At 37.1% G+C, this 20,906-nt stretch overlaps 1 long non-coding RNA gene across 1 annotated transcript in view; it reads right to left on the bottom strand.

Annotated features, from left to right (window-relative positions):
- The window catches only part of LOC131381062 (uncharacterized), an 89,164-nt gene extending 68,512 nt beyond the window's left edge, over positions 1–20,652 (bottom strand). The window contains exons 1-2 of the long non-coding RNA XR_009209496.1: positions 20,520–20,652; positions 18,429–18,499 (exon numbers count right to left, since the gene is read on the bottom strand). This is a non-coding gene — a long non-coding RNA (uncharacterized LOC131381062). The remainder of the gene's footprint in view (positions 1–18,428; positions 18,500–20,519) is intronic.
- Between the last annotated feature and the right edge of the window lie 254 nt (positions 20,653–20,906).

Below are 20,906 nucleotides of genomic sequence, written 5' to 3'. Positions count from 1 at the left end.
GCCATTCTCCTGCCTGTAGTCCCAGTTACTCGGGAGGCTAAAATGCCCAATTTTCAACATAAAATAACAAAAATAAAAAAATAAGAAAGTATGGCCCATGCACAGGAAGAAAAATCATGAATAGAAACTGTCCCTGAGAAAACCCATGTCATAGAGTTAATAGAAATTTTAAATCAATTATTTTTTTCAACTTCCAAATAAGCAAATGGAATATACGTTAAAGTATGAGAAAAAGGTCTCGCCAAATAGAGAATATTAAGCAATAAAATTGATTTCTTTAAAACCACATAAAACTTCTGGAGCAGAATTATCTAATAACCTTAAACAAAAATTTCACTAGAGTGGCTCAATAGCAGATTTGAGATGGCAGAATAAAAAATGAATGATCTTGAATATATGTTAATTGACATATCTCATTTGAGAAAGAAAAAAAAGTGAATAAAAATAAACACAGCCTCAGAATCCTAAGAGTCACCATCAAGTATATCAACATACTTAGAATGGCAGATCCAGAAGTAGAGGATAATAAAAATCCAAAAGGATATTTTAAGAAATGATTAAAAACTCTATAGAATTAATTTAAAAACATTAATCTACAGATCCAAGAAGCACAAAAGCCCTAAGCAGAACACGAAATGTAATCAGCATGCAGACACATCATACTGTAATGTCAAAAGACAGGGACAGGCGGGGCGTGGTGCCTCACACCTGTAATCCCAGCACTTTGGGAGGCTGAGGCAGGAGGATCACGAGGTCAGGAGATCAAGACCATCCTGGCTAACACGGTGAAACCCCGTCTTTACTAAAAATACAAAAAATTAGTCAGGCGTGGTGGCAGGCACCTGTAGTCCCAGCTACTCGGGAGGCTGAGGCAGGAGAATGGCATGAACCTGGGAGGCGGAGCTTGCAGTGAGCTGAGATCGTGCCACTGCACTCCAGCCTGGGCAACAGAGCGAGACTCTGCCCCCACCCCCCCCCAATAAAAAGACAATGACAAATTCAAATCTTGCAATTGGCAAAAGTTAGGCAATCTATTATATATGGGTCATTTTCAGTAAGATTACTAGCTTATTTCTCAACAGAAACCCTGGAGACACGCTTTGGGATGGCATATTCAAGGTGCTAAAATAAAGAATATTGTCAGCCAAGAATTTAATGTTCAGAAAATCTATTCAACAATGAAGGAAAAATTAAGACATTCCTAAAAAATCAAAACTCAAAGAACTATTTGTTAGCATACCTTCCCCAAAAGAAATGATAAAGGGAAATGTTCAGGCTGAAAGAAAATGACACAAGAAAATAACTTGCATGCACACGAATGAATAGCACCATACAGGTAACTACATCTATAAATTTAAAGAAAGTATAGAAAGTATAAATGCATTTTTGTTTGCAACACTGTGTGTGTCTTATTTAAAAGGCAAGTGAAAAAAGCAATAACTTAAAAAATTTGTTTCTAAGATTAAAACACAAAAATTTAAATTGTGTGATGATAAAAGGAAAATGGAATTAAGTAATGATATTATATAAGAGCAAAGTTTTTGTATACTATTGGAGTTAATTTGGTATAAATTTCAACTAGATTGTTATAACAAAAGATGTTATTTTAATCCCTAGGTTATTTCTAAGAAAATAACATACTAAGATAAGCAACAAAGAAATTAAAATACTACACTGGGAAAAAAAAAAAAAAAAACCTTTGAAAGAAGGTGATAACAGAAAAACAGGATAACAAGTTATAAGATAAACATATAGAAAAATAGCAAAATAGCATCTGTAAATCATACCTTATTGGCAATCATATTAGGTCAAAATGGATTAAATGTTCCAAAAATCAAAGAAGGTAGAATTGATATTTTTAAAAGTATAATTCAATTATGTAGTCTACACAAAACATACTTTAGACTCAAAGACACAAAAGACTGAATGGAAAAGGATAGAAAAATATACACTATACAAACTGTAAGTAAAATATAGTTACTACATAAGACAAAAATTGTTAATAGAAACAAAGACAAATATTCAGATAAAAGGGTCAACAAAATATACAACTCATGTAAAATGGACAAATTTCTAGAAAGATACAAACTGCTCAACCAACCCAAGAAGTAAACAATTTGAATAGACCTACATAAAAATAGATTGGATTAATAGTCAAACATTTTCCACAAAAGGAAACCAAGAATCAGATGATATCATCTGCGAATTCTATCCAACATTTAAAAAAAGCAATTAATATCAATCCTTAACAAAGTTTTTCAAAAAATGGAAAATCATGGGATATTTTCCAACTCATCTTATGTAGCCATTATTATGCTAACACTGAAACTGGACAAAGACATCTCAAGAATAGAAGAAAAAAACTGTAGGCCAATATCTCTTATGATATATACACAAAATTCTCAAGAAAGTAATAAGCTGAATTTAGGAATATATAAAAGTGATTTTGCACTTTGGCCAAGTAGAATTTATCCCAGGAATGCAAGGTTTAACACATAAAAAACTATCAATGAAATGCACCATACTTATATAATAAAGGAAAAAATGACCAATAGATGCAGAAAAAAAATTGATAAAGCTTACCCTTTTATGATAAAAGCACTCAAAAAACTAGAAATAAAAGGAAACTGTTTAAAGCTAAGCAAGGGCATCCACACAAATCTCATATCTAACCTTGTAGCTAATGGTGAAAGATTGAAAGCTTTGCCTTGAAATAAAGAATAAGAGGATGGCACCTATATTTGGAAAGAAGAACCAAAACTCTGTTTGCAGACTGTGATCTTATTTTAAAGAAAATCCAAAGAAAACAACAAAAGTCTATTAGAGGTTAAAAAGTTTAGAGAGGTTGCAAGATACAAAAATATATTTTATTTCTATACACTAGCAAAAAACACACCAAAATGAAATTAAGAAAACAATACCATTTGAAATAGCAACTTTTATAATAGTAAAATAAATACAATAGGTCGGGCATGGTGGCCCACACCTGTAATCCCGGCACTTCGGGAGACCAAAGTGGGGAGATCATTTAAGGTCAGGAGTTTGAGACCAGCCTGGCCAACATGGTGAATCCCCATCTCTACTAAACATACAAAAATTAGCTGGGCATGGTGGCTTGTGACTGTAATCCCAGCCACTAGGGAGGCTGAGGAGGGAGAATCACTTGAACCCAGGAGGCAGAGGTTGCAATGAGCCAAAATTTTGCTACTGCACTCCAGCCTGGATGACAAGAGTGAAACTCAGTTACAAAATAAATACAATAATTAGAAATTAATTTTTAAATGAAGTCCAAAACTGTTAAACTGAAAGGCACAAAATATCATTAAAGGAAATTAAGAACTAAATGAAAAAAGGAAGCACATCTTCATGAATTAAAAGATTTAATATTGTTCAGATAACAATGCTCCCCAAATTAGTCTACAGACTCAATTTAAACTGCATCAAAATATCAGAAACCTTTTTTTTTTTTTTTTTTTTTTTTTTTTTTGCAAAAACTGACAAACTGTTCCTAATATTCGCATGGAAATTCAAGGAACACAGAATTGTGAAAATAAATTTAAGAAAGAAGAGCAAAGGTAGAATACTTGTGTGTGTGTGTTGATGGGAGATGTGATGAAGACGTTTTGGAATTAGTGCACATGTTTATACATGAATATACCAAAACCATCTGAATTGTACACTTCAAAAGGGTAAATTTTTTTGGAATATGTATTTGTTTCCTAGAGGTGCCATAACCACTTATATTAGTCTGTTTTCACGCTGATGATAAAGACATACCTTAGACTGGGCAATTTATAAGAGAAAGAGTACACTTACAGTTCTATGTAGCTAGGGAAGCCTCACAATCATGGCAGAAGGCAGGAAGGAGTAAGTCACATCTTACATGGATGGCAGCAGGCAAAAAGAGAGCTTGTGTGGGAAACTCCCATTTTTAAAACCATCAGATCTCATGAGACTCATTCACTATCACGAGAACAACAGAGGAAAGACCCGCCCCCATAATTCAATCAGCAGGGTCCTCCCATGACATGTGGTAATTGTGGGAGTTACAATTCAAGGTGAGATTTGTTTGGGGGGCGGGGGGGACACAACCAAACCATATCATTCTGCCTCAGCCCCTCCCAAATCTCATGTCCTTGCATTTCAAAACAAATCACACCTTCCCAACAGTCCCTCAAAGTCTTAACTCATTTCAGCATTAACTCAACAGTCCACAGTGCAATGTCTTATGTGAGACAAGGCATGTCCCTTTCTCCTATGAGCCTGTAAAATCAAAAGCAAGTTAGTTACTTCCTAGATACACTGGGGGTATGGGCATTGAGTAAATACAGCCATTCTAAATGGGAGAAATTGGCCGAAACAAAGGGGCTATAGGCCCCACAAGTGTCCAAAATCCAGCAGGCAGTCAAATCTTAAAGCTCCAAAATGATCTCCTTTGACTCTGTCTCACATCCAGGTCATGCTTATGCAAGAGGTGAGTTCCCATGATCTTGGACAGCTCTACCCCTATGGCTTTGCAGGGTGCAGCCTCCCACCCAGCTGCTTTCATGGGCTGGTGTTGAGTATCTGCAGCTTTTCCAGATAAATGGTGCAAGCTATCAGTGGATCTACAATTCTGGGGTCTGGAGGACAGTGGCCCTCTTCTCACAGCTCCACTAGGTGGTGCCCCAGTAGGGACTCTGTGTGGGGGCTCCAACCCCACATTTCCTTCTAGCAGAGGTTCTCCATGAGGGCCCCACCCTTGAAGCAAACTTCTTCCTGGGCATACAGGTGTTTCCATACATCTTCTGAAATCTAGGCAGAGGTTCTCAAACACCAATTCTTCTGTGGACTCACAGGCTCAACACAACATGGAAGCTGCCAAGGCTTGGGGCTTACACCCTCTGAAGCCATGGCCTGAGCTCTATGTTGGCCCCTTTCAGCCACAACTGGAGCAGCTGGGACATAGGGCACCAAGTCCCTAGGCTGCACACAGCATGGGGACTCTGGGCCTGGCCTACAAAACTACTTTTTCCTCCTGTGCCCCTGAGCCTGTGAAGGGAGGGGCTGCTGTGAGACCTCTGACATGCCCTGGGGACATTTTCCCCATTGTCTTGGGGATTAACATTTGGCTCCTCATTACTTATGCAAATTTCTCCAGCTGGCTTGAATTTCTCCTTAGAAAATGAGATTTTGTTTTTTATCACAGTTTTGGGCTACAAATTTTTCAAATTTTTATGCTCTACTTCCCTTATAAGGCTGGATATCTTTAACAATGACCAAGTCACCTCTTGAATGCTTTGCTACTTATAAATTTCTTCACCAGATAACCTAAATTCTCTCTCACAAGTTCAAAGTTCCACAAATCTCTAAGGCAGGGGCAAATGCCACCAGTCTCTTTGCTAAAACATGAGTCACCTTTGTTCCAGTTCCCAACAAGTTCCAGATCTCCATCTGAGACCTCCTCAGTCTGGGCTTTATAGTTCATATCACTCTTATCATTTTTGTCAAAGCCATTCAACAAGTCTCTAGGAAGTTCCAAACTGTCCTACATTTTCCTGTCTTCTGAGCCCTCCAAACCATTCCAACCTTTTCCTGTTACCCAGTTCCAAAATTGCTTCCACATTTTTGGGTATGTTTTCAACAGCACCCCACTCTCAGTACCAATTTCTTGTATTAGTCCATTTTCACACTGCTGATAAAGACGTATCCGGGACTGGTAATTTGCAAGAGAAAAAGGTTTCATGGATTTAGAGTTTCACGTGGCTGGGGAAGCCTCACAATCATGGTGGAAGGCAAGGAGGAGCAAGTCACGTCTTATATGAATGGCAACAGGCAAAAAGAGAGCTTGTGCAGGGAAACTCCCATTTTTAAAACCATCAGATCTTGTGAGACTCATTCATTATCATGAGAACAGCATAGGAAAGATCTGCCCCCATAATTCAATCACCTCCCACTGGGTTTCTCCCTTGACATGTGGGAATTGTGGGAGTTAGAATTCAAGATGATTTTTGGGTGAGGACACAGCCAAACCATATCATGACAATACAACTTGGTGGCTTAAAACAACAGAAATTTATTTTCTCGCAGTTCTTAAATCCAGAAATTCAAAACCAAAAGTTAGAGTGCACCATAATCTAGAATAGTTTATCATGAGATTCTTACCTAAATCTATAGATATCCTATTTCCAAATAAAGTTACATCCTGAGATTCTGGATGAACATGAATTTTGAGGAGATGTTACTCAACTCACTCTAAGTTGCCCTCTGTCATCCTCAAATTCCTTACTTTTCTATATGCAAGCCACATTCACCCTGTCTCAATATCCTGAATAGTCTTAACTAATTCTAGCATCAACTCTAACTTCTAAATCTGATATAACATCATCTGCTAACTAATTTCCAAATCTCATTGTCTAATTCATCTAAATTGGGTATGGGTTCTACTTTGTGTATGATCCATCTTGGGACAAAATCCCTCTCTATCTCCAATTCTTGAAATTAGAAAACAACTTTTCTGCTTCCCAAATACAATGGTTGGATGGTTATATGATAGACATTTCCACTCCAAAAGGGAGATACTGGAAGTAGTAAGGGTCACTGGTTCCAAGCAAGACTGAAACCTAACAGAGCAAATTTTATTATGTTTCAGAGTCTGAAAATTATCCTCTGTGGCTTAATGCTCTTTCCTCTGAATCTGTGGTGCTGGCAGCCTCATTCTCTGAGCCCAAGGCTTTATCTTTGGAATCAGGTCTCCTTTTTCAAAGGAGACCTGATTCCAAAGATATGTGGCAGCTGAATAGTTCTATCAGCCTGCTTTCTACGTACAGAATTTTGAAAGTCTAATTACCTTCATTTGTTATGTCATCTCTGTCTCTGTCAGTCCAGGTGCACCTTGTGTTCCTGCTTCCCCAAGGATAATGTTCTCAATAACTAATCCTCCTGTATATGTTAAGAGGATAAACACCATTCAACAAAATGGTTTTCCAGTGATCCTTTCTGAATAATCCCATCTGTATTTCTGCTTTCTGCTAAAATGGTTGATTGGATCCATGAGTGATACAACTAATCTTTCAACAAAAAGCTGTTGCTATGGTTTGGGTGTGTCTTCCAAAAGTTCATGTGTTGAAAAGATAATTGTCTTTATAGTAGTATTAAGAGAGATGGTTCCTTTAAGAGGTGATTAGGGCATGAGGGTTCTACTCTCAGGAAAGGATTGATGCCTTTGTCTCAGAAGAGGGTTAATTATTACAGGAGTAGACGCTCTACAAAAAGAATATTTCAGGTCGCATTTTGTTTTTCTCTGTTTAGCATGCAAGCTTCTGCCTTTTTCCTTCTGCCATGGGATGACCCTCACCAGATGCTGGTACCGTGCTCCTGAGCTTCCCAGCCTTCAGAATTATAAGCCAAATACAGTTCTGTTCTTTATAACTTACCCAGTCTGTGGTATTCTGTTATAGCAGCAGAAAACAGACTAAGACAGCTGTCCAGCACATTCTTGGCATTCTCCCCAGAGTATGCTTTCTCAACAGTACATTTCCCAATTTAGCATCCTTTGAAATCTGGATAGACCAAGGAACTCACAAGTCTCAAATTGATGGTTCCTTTTTGCTTAACAGTTCCTTCCTCAATTTATCTCTTCCTTTTCACATTTTACTCTAAACAGAAAGGAGAAATCAGACCACACCTTGCTTGGAAATCTCCTCAGCTATATATACAATTTTATCACTTACAAATTATGCTTTCCACCCAACTGTAAAATGTAATTAAGCAAGTTTTCTCTCACTTTATAACAAGAATGTCTTTTCCTCCAGTGTCCAATAACATGTTTCTCATTTCTATCTGACCTCACCAGAAATACCTTTAACCTTTATATTTCTATGATTTTGTTTACAATGACATGTGTTTTCTCTAAGACAACAGCTTTCCCTACCATAATCCTCATTCCCATCTGAGCCTTCACCATTATTGCCTATATTATCTGTATTTCTGTCAACATTGTCTTCAGTGCAATCTAGGCTATTTTCATCATGCATCCAAAAATGCTTCCAGTTTCTATCTATTTCCCAATCCCAAAGTCACTTACATATTTGTGGGTATTGTTATAGCAGCAACCCATTTCCCAGTACTAAAATATGTATTAGTTTTTTTAGGGTTGCCATAATTTTTTTTTACCACAACTTGGTGGCTTAAGATAACAGAAATTCATTTTCCTACAGTTCTGAAATCCAGAAGGTCAAAATCATACTGTTGTCAGGGCCTTACTTGCTCTGAAAGTATAGGAGAATCCTTCTTTGCCTCTTTCATCTTACGGTGACTCCTGGTTTTAATATCTTGTGGCAGCATGACACCAGTCTCTGCTTCCATTTTCGTATGGTATCATCACTGTGTGCATCAAACAAACATCCTTCTCCTTTCTGTTAAAAAGATACTTGTCACTGGACTTATGACCCACTCTAAAAACAGGATAATTTTATCTTCACATATTTATTTAAATCTGCAAATACTTATTTCCAAATAAGGTCACATTCTGAGATTCAAATGGACATGAATTTTGGAGATACACTATTCAACCCACTATCTTACATGAATTATATCTCAATTTTAAAAACTGATATTAAGAACAAAAAAAATAAGGTGCTTAGTTCAGATACTATAATTACATTGAAACCTTTAATTATCCCACATTAGGAGGCAAATTTTATTAAATTTTATACTTTCAATGTCTGACACAAACACACAAAAAAATTAGTGCATTGGGGAAATAATTATCCATTTAATGACTTTATTGGCTACAGGAAGGAAAAGAAGTACACTGAATCACAACAATCATGGAGCTAATTGTTTTAACCATGCTTTAAACCAACAAGCAATTTAATCATGTTTGAAGGTTTAATATGTTTTCTTTTCAGTGAAGTATTTTAAATTATATGGTCTCCTTCCTGTGGCCAAATTGGCATTATTTCAAATTATTATTTGAGTACTATGTGTCAGGCACTGTGTCAAGCATGTGTTAGTTCACTGCCTTGGTCTGTTCAGGCTGCTACAACAAAGTACCTCAGAGTGGATAATTTATAAACAATAGGAATGTATTGCTCTGGAGGCTAGTTCTGGATGTTGGGAAGTCCGAGATCAAGGCACTAACAGATTTAGTGTTTGATGAGGGCCCATTGCTCACAGATGGCAACTTCTATGTGCCCTCACATGGCAGAAGGGGTGAACAAGCTCCTTGGGACCTCTCTTATAAGGGCACTAACCTAACTGATGAAGACTCCGCTATCATGACCTAATCACCTTCCAAAAACCCCACCTTCTAATATCACCATGGGGATTAGCTTTCAATATATGAATTTGGGGGGGGGGATGGGGCACAAATATTCATTCTATAAAATTCACTTAGTTCTCACAATTTTATAAAGTACATACTCAAGTAATCTTAATTTTATGAAAAATAAAAACTCTGAGACTTTGAGAAGCCAAACCACTCTCTCCTGTTCATATAACTATTAAATGAGTTTTGAATTTGTTTACCACTGACATGGATTTCAATTCAATGCATCTTTCTTGCTCATCCACAATGTGTAAGTCTCTATCTGATGGAAGAGTAATTAATTTTTCTAAAGGAGAGCTGCTCTTTCTGGTGATACATATTCCCCTTTTAACATGACAAATTTCAGGATCTAATAGTATTATTGAATTGCCATTTGGTTATGCTTTTCACATTTCAATTCACATTTTAATTTGATTCCCACAGCAACACTGAAACAAGGTTTAATAGGAATTATTATCCCCATATTATAAATGAAGGAAAAAAAAGGTTTATATAGAGGTTATTCAGCTAGCCTATGGGCTTACATTTACTATAAAGCTTACTCAATTGGCTCCAAGGCCAGCTGTATAATCCGCAGTATTATGTCTCTCTAAGTTTCTAATGTTTCATTAAAGCCTTGAATAATTCATACAAGTAAACTTTATTAATAATGATTGCTCCTCTCTGTCAGATAAAGAAATACTACAAAGTTCTCTATTTTTATCTCACATAAATTGTTCAACTCTGGGCTGTCCTCATAAATTTCATTGTCCATCATTACAATGCTGTCCCAGATCTCAGGGGAGAGAAACTTTCCATTCCTTCAATAACCTAAGGGTAGAAGGCACTAGAGGATACATTGCCCAAACAATTAGAAATGGAGACCTAAGAGATTCTGATTGAACACACACTAAAAGGGGGTGACAGACTTAATGTGTTAGGAAAACTGAGACAAGAATTGAATTTATTCCATGCCATTCTCTTCTAGCTCTAAATAGAGTCAAAGCTAAGACATCAGTGTTGGCAGTAAGAATGAAGAGGTGAGCTAGCATGTACAATTAGGGAGGAGAAGGAAATACTTGTAAGCATAAAATTTACAACTCTAAAGGGTTCAATGGAGCTCCCTTGGGCAATTAATACAGGTTCCACACAAACATGCACTGGCAGATAAGTGGTTCTGTACCCAACTTTTCCTGAGAGAGATGGATAATTTTAGAAACTTTGGCTGATCTGGGAGTAGGTGCCCCTCAGACAGATTGACTGAATGGGAAATATGAATTGCAAAGACATAATGTCAGAGCAGAATGAGTAGTTAAAAATGCATAGTTTAAAAGACTCTCAGAGAAGATAGCCTTTTATTAATGGGAGATTGTAACTAGAGCTGAGGGTTCTGAAATGTTTACCTTGAAAGTAAGACTGGCAAAGTCCCTGTGATGTCACGGAGTTTAGAGAAAAGCCTTAAAACTTCCTGGCTGTGAGGCTGCAGCAGCCTACCATTTTATTGTGAAATATCCCTTTGGTTTTACTAATAAAAATTAATGAGTTTCCAAAGTTTCCTTTTCAGTCCGTAAGTACTTAATTGCCTGGAGCTGAGCTGTTCCTCAGGGCTCCACCCACTGGAGGGCAGAGTGATTTTTTCATCCAATCATTATAGAAAACCTGTCTAAATTTACTTTATGCTCATAGAAAATTTCAGCAAGTTTTAATTCTTAATATATTCTCTTTAAAGTATTAAAATTATCTCAAAATATGTGAATCTGGCTTAAAAATGATCAGGCTCAAAATTCTGTAAGCTATATTCATGATTTTAATTTTTACTAAAAGAGAACCTTTATGTTGGTTTTTATAACTTCTCAAAAATCTTGCCATACATTTTTGAAATACTTGAAGTAATGTACAGATTGAGTAGACTGATCATCCGCTAAACTGTTCTCAGCTAGATGCTGAAAACCTAGGGAGCAATCAAGTTAATATTAAGTAAATAAATGAATTAAGCAAGAACACATTTAGTACATCAAGATTTGCAAAGGAAGGCTTTGGATTTTGTTAATGCATTCAGGACACCAAGCACTACATCATCAGGAGAAAACACTGTGTTTGATTTTCATAAGACATATTATTAAGAAATTTTTGCTGCTTAAGGTCATAGTTAGGCACACACAGTATATACTTAATGGATTTCTCAATAGTCCTGAAGGTCAGGTGGAATTAGCCACATGTTGCTGCTAAGGAAGCTAAAGCTCAGAGAGTGAAATAAGTCCCCAAGTTTCTATAGCTAGAAAGTAGCTGAGCCTGTATTGATCTCCAGTTCTCCACTCCATGGTAATCTAAAGCCTAGTCTCTTTCCAGCAGGTCAGGGTATTTCTCCCTGAATTACCATTTTATGAGGCTTGGAGAAAAATCTTGTTATTTGAGTTTCTACATTTTGGATTTCAGGATAAATGTTTTACCATATCAGAGCTGAATTCCCACTTGTGTTATCATCCCTGTAGCCTTTTCACAAAACAATGAACTGGACATACTATCCCACACCCTTTTGCTCACATTCGTATTCTAGTAGCAGAATGAATCCATGTTCAGTCTCCTTGTAAACATAACAAAACTGGCCTTTCACTTTGACAGTGCTTCAGAACAAGTGATTTTTTTTTTTTTTTTTGTGACAGAGTTTATGATTTTGGTCTGGTGAATGAATAAAATTGAAAGAAGATTTGGCTGTTCTTATGTCTTAAACGTAAAATGTTTCTAAAGCCAGTGTTCCTGCCTGACATATGATAGGCGAAGTGTGCAGCACTGTGATACCAAAGCTGAATGTAGCCAGGCCTTGAACTTTCTGTCTCCATCTGACTTTCTAACATTTAGTGGCTAGAATACAAAACGGTCTGCTGCGGCTCTGCCTCCCAGGTGTCGGAAAGAGCAAATGCTGAAGGACTTTCAACTCAACGGGCTTCACACAAACTGTACCCCAGAGAGAAAATCTAAGCAGTGCTTCAGGCAGGTGCATGATGTGGTTCAGAGGCAGAAAACATTTGATTCGTGAGCAGGAGGCACTAAAATAGAGCTTTGGGAAGAAAGAAGGGATCATACAACGATGGGAGCAATATCGCCTCTGAGTTCCAACATTTGCACTGCTTCAGTGGCCATCTCTTTCCCAGGGCTTAAGGTTCAGCGAATAGCAGAGAGATCAGGTGAGGCAGAGGGTACAATATAAGCACACCAACTCCAAACGACCTGAAGATGGGAGGGGCATTACTCCTTCCAAGCAGAAAAGGAAGGATACTTGCATCCCCAAAAAAGAAGACATTTCCAGGAAACTGTGATTAGCTCAAAGGGCAAAAAGGCATTATATCCACAAGGGTTTTCTAATTTCCTTGCAGAGCAGAAAAATAAGTTGTTGCTTGTGTTCCTCTTGTTCTCCCTTTTCCCCCTCTCTTGCTCCTCTTCTTCTCCCTTCTTTTTTTTTATTTTTTGCTTTATAACAGGCTTGGCAGAATTTGTAACAGTTTTTTAAACACATCCTGCAGGTAAATTTTAATTTGTATGTTACTCTCTAACAAGATGATTTGGTTTTACAGTGATTGATGAGACTAGGACTGTCTTCATGGTTTTGAGGAGAATGCTCTGGATTCAGGAACAGCCTGATGGTTTGTATTTGCTCACCATAGGGCCCTAGCCCTCTTTTTAAGGGCAAAACTCTTTAATATGAATACTCTGTAGTCAGAAATCTTTTATTCTCTGTGCTTCCCATCATTTCATAATGAAGACTCTGACTTGAACCTATGGATTTAAAAGGCAGTCAGTAGGGGACCTATAACAATGAAAACAGATCTCTATTAACATCAACAGAAATTTAGGTGTACCAAGCACTTCACTTAGCTTGCAGGTAGTAGCTGCCTATCCAAAAGTGGATTTTACATGGGATGACCTTTGTGTGTGTGTGTGTGTGTGTGTGTGTGTGTGTGTGTGTGTGTTTTTGAGATGGAGTCTTGCTCTCCACTTCCTGGGTTCAAGCGATTCTCCTGCCTCAGCCTCCCAAGTACCTGGGATTACAGGCATATGCCACCACACCTGGCTAACTTTTTTGTATCTTTTTAGTAGAGATGGGGTTTCATCATGTTGGCCACGCTGTTCTAGAACTCCTGACTGCAGGTGATCCACCCACCTCGGCCTCCCAAATTGCTGGGGGTCACCATGCCTGGCCGGTGATGACCTTTGTAGAATATTTCTTCTATATGTATTTATTTGATTTGGAAATATTGGTCACATTAGTCTCTAAAACACAACTGCTTTAAGAAATAGTCTGATTTGGCAGAATAAGCTGTGAGACCACTGTGATCTTTGTTCATTATTGATCTTTGTTAATATAGATCTCGACAAAGATTGTGCATCCAATGGGTTAACATTGCTTGTGGTATTGATTCTTTCATCCCCTGTGGAGGCTAGAACAGGCCTAGAGGCAGCCAAAGCCCATGAGCTAGTCACCTCTAACCTCAAACAGCCTCATCAAATTACCACAGTGTACTGTGCAAATATTATCATATTTGGTATGTACCAATACTGTTAAGCTCTGTGATACCTTGTAAATTCTAGACTAGTCATTTTGAAGTCAATAGACCTGCCAAAAAATAACAAATGGTGATGAGAACATTTCTTCTATACCTAATTTGTATGAATTTTTATCATAAAGGACGATGAATTTTGTCAATTGCTTTTTTCTGCACCTATTGAGATGATCATATGATTTTTGTTCTTTATTCTGTTAATACAGTGTTTCCCATTTATAGATTTGTTTATGTTGAGCTATCTTTACATCCGTGGAATAAATCTTAATTGACCATGGTGAATGATCCTTTTAATGCACTCCTGAATTCGGTGTGCTAGTATCTTGTTGAGGATTTTTGCATCTATGTTCATCAGTGCCTGTGGTTTTCTTTTGTATAGTGTTCTTGTCTGGCTCTGGAATCAGGGTACAACTCTGGCCCTGTAAAATGAGTTTGGAAGTATTCCATTATCTTCAATTTTTTTGAAGGAGTTTAAGTATTAGCCCTTTTAAACGTATTTTGTAGAATTCAACAGTGGAGCCATCTGGTCCTGGCAATTTTTTTTTTTTTTGGTGGGAGACTTTTTGTTACAGATTCAACCTCCTTACTAATTATTAGTCTGTTTAGATTTTCTAAAAGTCTTCATAGTTTATATGTGTCTAGGGATTAACATTTTTTACAGGATATTTCACATTTTGCATATAATTGTGGATACTTGTCTCATAATCTTTTGTATTTCTGTGGTATGGCTTGTTCCCTCTTTCATGTATTATTTTATTTGAGTCTTTTTTTTTCCTTTTCTCTGTTAGTCTGCATAAAGCTTTTCAATTTTATTTATCTTTGCAAAAAGCCAAATAATTAGTTTCCTGGATCTTTTCTGCTTTTTCTAGTCTCTATATCATTTATTTCTGCTCTGATCCATGTTGTTTCTCTGCTTCCTCTGGGTTTAGTTTGTTCTTCTTTTTCTAGTTTGTTGAAATGTAACATTATCTTTTCTATTTGAAATCTTTCTTTTTAATTGATAGATAATATTTGTACATATTTATCAGGTACATGCATTTTTGATACATGCAATGTGTAATAATTAAATCAGGGTAATTGGGATACCATCACCTCAAATATTTATTATTTTTTTGTGATGGGAATATTCTAAATCTTCTTTTCTATCTATTTTGAACTATACTATAAAGTTAGTTAACTATAGTCACCCTACTGTGTTATCAAATGGTAGAATTTATTCCTTCAATTTAACTGTATTTTGTACTTATTAACAAACTTTGTCCCCTCTGCCCCCTATACTTCTCAGCTGCTGGTGACCACCATTCTTATCTCTACTCCATGCTTCTCATTACCTATATGAGATCAAGTTTTTTTTTTTTAGCTCCTACATATGAGTGAGAACATATGCTATTTATCTTTCTGTGCCTGACTTACTTCACTTAACATAATACTCACAGATAACGTTATACTAAATGATGAAAAGTTGAAAGCTTTCCCTCTAAGAGCAAGACAAGATAAGAATACTTAATCTCATCATTTCTATTCAACCCAGTACTGAAAGTTCTAGCTAGAGCAATTGGCCAAGAGGAAGAAATAAAGACATCAAAATCGGGAAGAAAGGAGTTCAATTGTCTCTGATGCAGACAACATGATCTCATATATTGAAAACCTTAAAGACTACTGAAAAAAAAAAAAACCTGTTACAAGTAAGAAATGTCCTGAGTAAAGTTGCAAAAAATAAAATCAACAAAGAAAAATCAGGATCATTTCTATACACTAACAATGACTGTCTGAAAAAAAAATCAAGAAAGCAATTCCATTTACAGTGGCTACAAAATAAAATAAAATAAAATACTTAGGAATACATTTACCCAAGGAAATAAAAGACTTGTACACAAAAAACTATAAAACACTGATGAAAGACATTAACACAGAAAATAAGTGAAAAAAAGTATCCTATGTCCATGGATTGGAAGGGTTAATATTATTAAAATGCCCATTTGAGCATTATTAAATTGACCAAAGTAATCTACAAATTTAATGCAAACCTATCAGAATTCCAAAGTCATTTTTCACAGAAATAGAAAAAAATCATAAAATTAATATCAAACCACAAATGACCCCAAGTAACAAAAACAATCTTGAGCGAAAAAAACAAAGTTGGAGGCATCGCAGTCTCTGATTTCAAAATATCATACAAATCTATAGTAATCAATACAGCATGGCACTGCCATAAAAACAGAAATATACACCAACAACATAACTGATAGCACAGAAACAAGTTCGTGCATTTATGGTCAATAGCTTTTTCACAAAGATGCAAAGATTACACAATGGGAAAGGACAATCTCTTCAATAAATTGTGTTGGGAAAATGTATAGTCACATGCAGAAGAATATGAAACATTTATTCCACACCGTATACAAAAATCTACACAAAATGGATTGAAGACTTACATGTAAGACTTGAATCTGTAAAACAATTAGAAGAAAACATAGGGAGAAAGCTCCATGATTTTGGTCTGGACAATAATTTTCTTTTAATATTCCCAAAGCATAAGCAACAAGAGCAAAAATTGACAAATGGGATTGAATCACACTAAAAAGCTTCTGCATGGTAAGTTACACAACCAATAGAATGAAGCGACAACCTATAGAATGGATGAAAATGTTTGAAAACCATTTTTCTTCCTTTTTAAAAAAATTTGAGACACAATCTGCTCTGTCACCCAATCTAGAGTACAGTGATACAATCATGGCTCACTGCAGCCTTGAACCCTTAGGCTCAAGTGATCCCCCCATCTTGACCTCCTAAAGTGCTGGGATTACAGGCGTGAGCTACCACACCTGGCCCAAACCACACACTTGATAAGGGGTTAATACCTAGAATATATAAGAAATTCACACCACTCATTACCAAAAAAACAAATAACCTGACTTTAAAAATAGGCAAAGGACCTGAATAGACATTTCTCAAAAGAAGACCAACAAGCAGCCAACAGATATATTTTTTTAAATGGTCAACACCACTAATCATCAATAAAATGCAAATTAAAATTATAATGAGATGTTACCTCACACCTGTTGGGATGGCTGACATAAACAGGTTGAAAAGTCTTGAGGATGATGTGCAGAAAAGGAAACCTTTGTACACTGTTGGGGAGAATGTAAGTTATTGAAAACAGCCATTATGGAAAATAGTATGGAGATTCCTCAAAAAATTAAACATAGGACTACCATATAATCCAGTATCTCACTTTTGGGTATATGTCCAAAAGGAAATAAAATAAGTATCACGAAGAGATAGCTGTATTTCCATGTCGTTGCTGCACGATATGCATGGCTAAGATACAGAATCAACCTCTGTCCCACAACAAATGAATGGATAAAATATGACATATATGCAGTGGAATACTATTCAGCCTCAAAAAAGAAGAAAATATTGTCATTTTTATCAACATGGATGAAACTAGAGGGCATTATGTTATATGAAATAAGCCATGCACGAGGATTAATACCACGTGACCCTACTTATATGTAGAATCTAGAAGAGGTGAACTCATAAAAGCAGAGGATAGAATATTGGTTTCCCAGTGTGGTGGTGGGTCATTGAGGAAATGTTGATCAAATGATAAAAAATTTCAGTTAGATAGGAGGAATAAGTTCAAAAGATTTATTGTACTACATGATAACTGCGGTTAATAACAATAAACTTTTTTTAATTGTTGAGAGAAGATTATAAATGTTCTTACTACCAAAAATAAGTACCTGAGGTAATGCATATGTTAATTAGCTCAATTTAGCCATTCCACAATATTTCAAAACATTACATAAAAAAATATAAACAGTTTGTATTTTTTTGGTTAACAAAAAAAATATAGTGACAGGCCTTTCTATTCTTCAGACAGGACCCATACTGGCTTAAAAGGCTAATTTTGTCAAAGTATATTGGAGCTGTATTTACTTCAGTGTTGATCCACAAGCACTCTCTCAGCATCCAGATAGTGATGCTGGCTATGGCTTTGTGAGTAAAAGTAAGTCCATACCCAAAAACAAGCATTACTTTTAATGGCAAAAAACACAATTGCTTTTGTGCCAATCTAATAGGAACTGTTTTACAACCTTGTTTTTTTTCCCACAAAATATTATCTGTTCAAGGATTATTGTTATGGATACATACAGATGGCTTATTCATTTTAATTGCTTAAACTTATACAGCTGAATGTATCTATTTTATTCCATTATTGATGGACAATTAGTCTCTAATTTTTCACTGTAATTGATGCTGCTGCTATGAATCTGAATGGGTAAATATGGAAATCCTTAATGGAAAAAGTTCACACCTGGAGTATGTAACTGTCTTCCTCAGGGGCATTTGAAAATGTTTATGTTCATTTTGTTCATCATGATGGCTGAGGGATGCTGCTGGAAGTTGGTACTGGGAGGCAAGGGATCCTTAACATCCTGTAATAAATATCTAAAACATGAAGGAATTAGCCATCCAAAACAACACAACTTTCCTTGTGCATAAACAGCTCTCTAGGTTGTGTGCTTAGAAGTGAAATTGTTGAATGAGGTGGATTTAGTTAGCTTGGTGCTTACCTTCCAATTTAAACTTCTCTTGTTTACTTGACCATCTCACAATACCTGGAAAGTTGTATACTCACTTCTGTCTGTAGTTGCAGATGTGTTTTAGATTTCCCAGTTGGATGGTCACGTGGAGATTTGGAAGAAAAAAAAAAAGGGTGAAGGCTGGGCTGCTCTGCTAACAAGTAGGCACAGAGACGTTTTCCTTGTTTTATTCCAGCATCAGACAATGTCCCACTTTCCACTGTCCCACCCACGGGCAGGGTGCAGAGCACATTATTTTGCCTATGAACTAGCTGATGTGTTGCGGCCCTGGGGCTGACATTGTGGTGACAGCATCGTGCCCCTGGGATAACAGCTATCTAGTAGTATATTTCATTGGACGACATCCTGATTCCCCACTGAACTCATTGTGGCAGGACAGCAGCATCCCTGGTAAACCAGATAACAGACATTGCCTAGGAGTGATTCTTAAAAGCCCTGCCTAGGGTCTCTTCCTTCATACTCTCTGAAAATGTTATATGCCTCTACATTCATGTTTTGAATTGCTTTCTCTTCCAGATGTCTAGATGTGTTTTCACAGTATTCAACTGAACCATGGCTGAAGCACTAGGTTTTAGGAAGTAGATACCTTTGCACTAGGTTTTGTTATATTGCTCTTCCAAATAATTGGATCACCTTATACCACCACATATATGAGTTTCTATTTCCTCACACCCTAACCGACATTTGAAATTGTGATATTACTATTACTTCTCCTCCTCTTCATCCTCATTATAATTATTACAACTATTGTCAATTCAATTATTGTTAAATGACATAGTGTTGTATCTATTTGAGAACCCTGATTATTAATGATTGAGCAGTTTTACATGTTATTTATTTTCCATTTTTGATAAGTGCCTGATTATCTCCCTAATCTATTGTTCCATTGATTTTTTTAAATATTGATATGTAGAAGTTATCAGTACTCTTGTGCCACTGTCCATCATTGGCTGGAATCAGCCCAAGAGAGGCGTGATCTCAGGACATCTTGGCAATGGATTTCAGCATTCAGCAGCAGAGGTCCTCAGTCAGTTTTCCTCTCTGTGGTCAGAGGACAGTGCACATTCTTTTGGCTGCCACGCTCCTCTTGCACTGTTCAGATCTGCATTTTTACATGGGCGTAGGGAGGAGCTCCTCCGTGTGTCTTTTGTGGCCCTCTTATCTGAGTAAAAACTCAGAAAAACAGTGAATCTGATTAACTAGAGGCTTCATTGCTGCAGATGATCACTGGTCATCACTGACACTCATTCCCTCCCTTCTCCACTCTATATTTCCCTCACCCTCAGCTATCACTTCAGCAGGTCTAGATGTCTCATCTGGTGGTGCAACTCACACTTTTATCTGAGGGCTCTGAAGCTTTGATGGCCATTCTACTTTCAGGTCTGCATTGCTGGACATATCCATGCACAGTTATAATGGAGCAAGGAAGTACCAGGGAGTTTCCCAGTGTATCACTTCAGGTATTTCTCCTTGCTCCCATCTTGTGTATAAGGAGCATTATCTCCTGCTGCTTCCAGTTAATTACCCCTGCCAATATGGTGACTCCTTTTATTGCCTGCTGTTCCCTGAGTGGAAGAAGTCCAAAGCACCCAGGTAGCAAATGTAACTTTTAATTCAGTAAGATACTTAGCCGTGTCCCCTTGCAAGAGTGTACCTGTTTGGAGACCACGACCTTCAACCCTGCAGAGCCTAGAGTTATAGGGACATAAATCATAAATTCCCCCCATGAATCATAAGGAGCATTGGTAAGTGGAGCTGTTCATGCTTCCATCTTTTGGTTTCTGAACACATGTATTCTTCCTATAGGTGACAGGGCACCATATAGAGAGATATTTGTTTTAATAAGTACACTGTATTCTGAAGCATGTCACCCATTCATGGACCGCTCCAGCATCTCCTTCCTTGCCTTCATTTCATGTCAGTCCCCTGATCTGCTGATATGTGTATAGGAGGCTTACAGAGTGTTGATCCATAAGCACTCTCTAAGCCTCCAGATAGTGATGCTGGCTATGGCTTTGTGGGTAGAAGTAAGCCCATACCCAAAACAAGCATTTATCATACCTGTGAGCATGAGTAGCACTGTTTTCAGGATAGAAGGTACCCAGTGTAATTAATTTCTCACCAGGCAGTCAATCTCCTTGAGGAATAGTGCCGTAATGGGTGTTTAGCATTGGTCTCTGTTACTGAAAAGGAGAAATTCAGAGGTGTCAATAGATCTGCCTTGGTTAGTGGGAGTTCATCTTGTTGGGCCCATTTATAACCTGTGACTTTGTCATCATGATCACCCCATTCATGTATTCATCATGCCCATTGTGGGGTGGCTGATGACAAAGGGTAAGTCACAATGTCTATTTAATGGTTCAGTGTCTTTTCCATGATCTATACTTTCATGATGGGGTTAATGTGTAACGAAAATATCATTTTGTTCCCACTTCCATATGACCATAC

This window comes from Hylobates moloch, unplaced genomic scaffold (assembly GCF_009828535.3).
Source record: "Hylobates moloch isolate HMO894 unplaced genomic scaffold, HMol_V3 SCAFFOLD_13, whole genome shotgun sequence".
Taxonomy (NCBI): domain Eukaryota; kingdom Metazoa; phylum Chordata; class Mammalia; order Primates; family Hylobatidae; genus Hylobates; species Hylobates moloch.
This window is presented reverse-complemented; position numbering and strand designations above follow the sequence as displayed.